This window comes from Penaeus japonicus, unplaced genomic scaffold (genome assembly GCF_977035675.1).
Source record: "Penaeus japonicus unplaced genomic scaffold, GWHDUDI00000001_assembly GWHDUDI00000109, whole genome shotgun sequence".
NCBI lineage: Eukaryota > Metazoa > Arthropoda > Malacostraca > Decapoda > Penaeidae > Penaeus > Penaeus japonicus.
The window spans coordinates 20,001-22,500 of record NW_028234511.1 but is presented as its reverse complement, the minus strand read 5'-3'; the positions used below and the strand labels follow the sequence as shown (position 1 = coordinate 22,500).

Below are 2,500 nucleotides of genomic sequence, written 5' to 3'. Positions count from 1 at the left end.
CACACACACACACACACACACACACACACACATATATATATATATATATATATATATATATATATATATATATATATATATATATACAGACAGACAGACAGATGTGTATTTACAGAAACCTAAACTCATATAAGCAACAAGATTGAATAAAGATCAGAGAAAAAGGTCTATACGAACTTCAAAATCACTCAGTGTAAATACAATAGACATTAAACCTATGATAAGGAAGCGAGGGAGAAATGCAGATTTTTTTTTTTTTTTTATCTTTTTGATTTATAGTTCAGATATAGATTTAAGGCAATAAAAGCAAATGCTCACCCTTTTGCTCCAGCAATGAAATTAGTCTCAGAGCTTTCGTGTTGAAGGTGTTCAGACAGGAAGTTCAAATCTAGTCGACTTTCCATATCCAGGAAACACTTCAAGACATCAAGAACCTTTTCAAGATGCGACAATTTACAGACGAAATTTTGATCAATGTCCAACGTCCTAGGAAACCTATTTCTGCGAAGGACGAGCGTGAGCTCCTCCATGTGGGACTTGTCAAGGGAAGTACTCGTGGGCTCCCTCATGGTAAAGGTGATTTCTTCATCTTCCTCGGAGGAATCGCTGTCATCTTCCTCGCTGTCATCATCCTCGATTAATCAGCGGGATGTCTGCGGTCATATTCGGCAGAGGAATCTCCTCCTCCTCCCTCCCTCTTGTATAAAATGTGCTTAATATTGCACAGTGCTGGCTGGCTCTTCGCATCAACTCCTGCTGCTGCATGAATACCTGCATCAAAGGAAAGTTAACGTTATAGCAATGCACATTCAACACCCTGTATACCAGAAGGACAACAATCCAACAAAATGAACTTTATTCATTCTCAAGATTTTCTGCCTTTTTTTTCTAATTCACTACGGCTCAACCACTTTATGCTGTTTTCCAGTGTCACGCTTTAGAGTTACATTTTTACATTTCATTTATATGTTTCCCTACTGAAAAAAAACATTTCATTTCTTCTTTTCATTATTCTTGTCTCCCATTCATTTCATTTAACTTATCACCGATATACAATACACACACACACACACACACACACACACACACACACACACACATATATATATTATTATATATATATATATATATATATTATATATAATATATATACATATATACATACCCACACACATACATAGATTTATATGTACTTTTACGCATTCATATGTGCATATATACGTCTTATATTATATATATATATATATATATATATATATATATATATATATATATTATATATATATATATATATATATACATATATATACAAATATATATACAAATATATATATATATATTTATATATATAATATATATATATATATATATATATATATATATACATATATATATACAATATATATATATACAAATATATTATATATATATATATATATATATTATATATTATATATATATATATATATATTTATGCATATATATATATATATATATATATATATATATATATATATAGATATATATATATATATATATATATATATGTATATATATATTTATGCACATAAAAATGAGAATGCATTAATAAATTATATATGTTTGTATATATATATATATATATATATATATATATATATATAATATATATATATATATATATATGCATATACAAATGAGTATGCATTAATAAATTATATATGTTTGTATATATATATATATATATATATATATATATATATATATATATATATATATATATATATATATATATAAGCATGTGTACCCAAAAAATGAAAAGGACAGCTAAGCACTCACAGAGCCATTCCAGTCCTTTGAGCCTCATGACTGCGGACATCAAGTCTTCCACTTGACTCTGGTCTGCTACAGAAATGTAAAGCACTCTAATGCTGTCAGGAAGCCCAGCCAAGATGTCCTTCGTTGCACAACCCATGTACCTTGTGATGGTACCTCTGTAATTGTAAGGAAAATTATGTCAAACATTCAAAAGTACTTCGTTGTCTGTGTATGACATGTGGATTCCTAAACCACATAGTGCCTGAAAAAAGACAAAAATAAACACTTTCATCAATTATATATTTTTAAGTCCAAATCTATATGAAATAACCACACAATCTTTCTTACCTTTCAAAGAGCCTTAGTAGTGGAGAGTCAATAGGGCTGCTGGCAGTGCTAGGCTGTAGGAAGTCTCTGTGGAAATAGACCTCAACTTCACAGGCCAGCAGACACATTGTCTGGAACAGTTCCTGGAGACCGGGCACTCTGTTGGGACTGCTTCTTAGACTAACCGTTACTTTCTCAGGGCTTGCTGTGGCTAGAAGTTTCGAGTAAATTTCGCTTTGCGAGTCTGTTATAGTTGTGTGGCCTTTCAGATTCAACACATCAGGCACATACTTGGAGACCAGACGGGAAATGGTATCATTGGCCTTCACATTGCTCAAGATATCAAGCCAGGCATCTTTGTCCTTGACACCTGACT

General features: G+C 31.0%; 1 pseudogene across 1 annotated transcript in view; it reads right to left on the bottom strand.

The window, feature by feature from the left end:
* Positions 1–637: 637 nt before the first annotated feature.
* The window catches only part of LOC147466538 (uncharacterized), a 3,882-nt pseudogene continuing 2,019 nt past the window's right edge, over positions 638–2,500 (bottom strand). The window contains exons 1-3 of the transcript XR_015190852.1: positions 2,146–2,500; positions 1,819–1,973; positions 638–771 (exon numbers count right to left, since the gene is read on the bottom strand). The exon at positions 2,146–2,500 is cut by the window's right edge and continues 2,019 nt beyond it. The product of XR_015190852.1 is annotated as an uncharacterized LOC147466538 (transcript). The remainder of the gene's footprint in view (positions 772–1,818; positions 1,974–2,145) is intronic.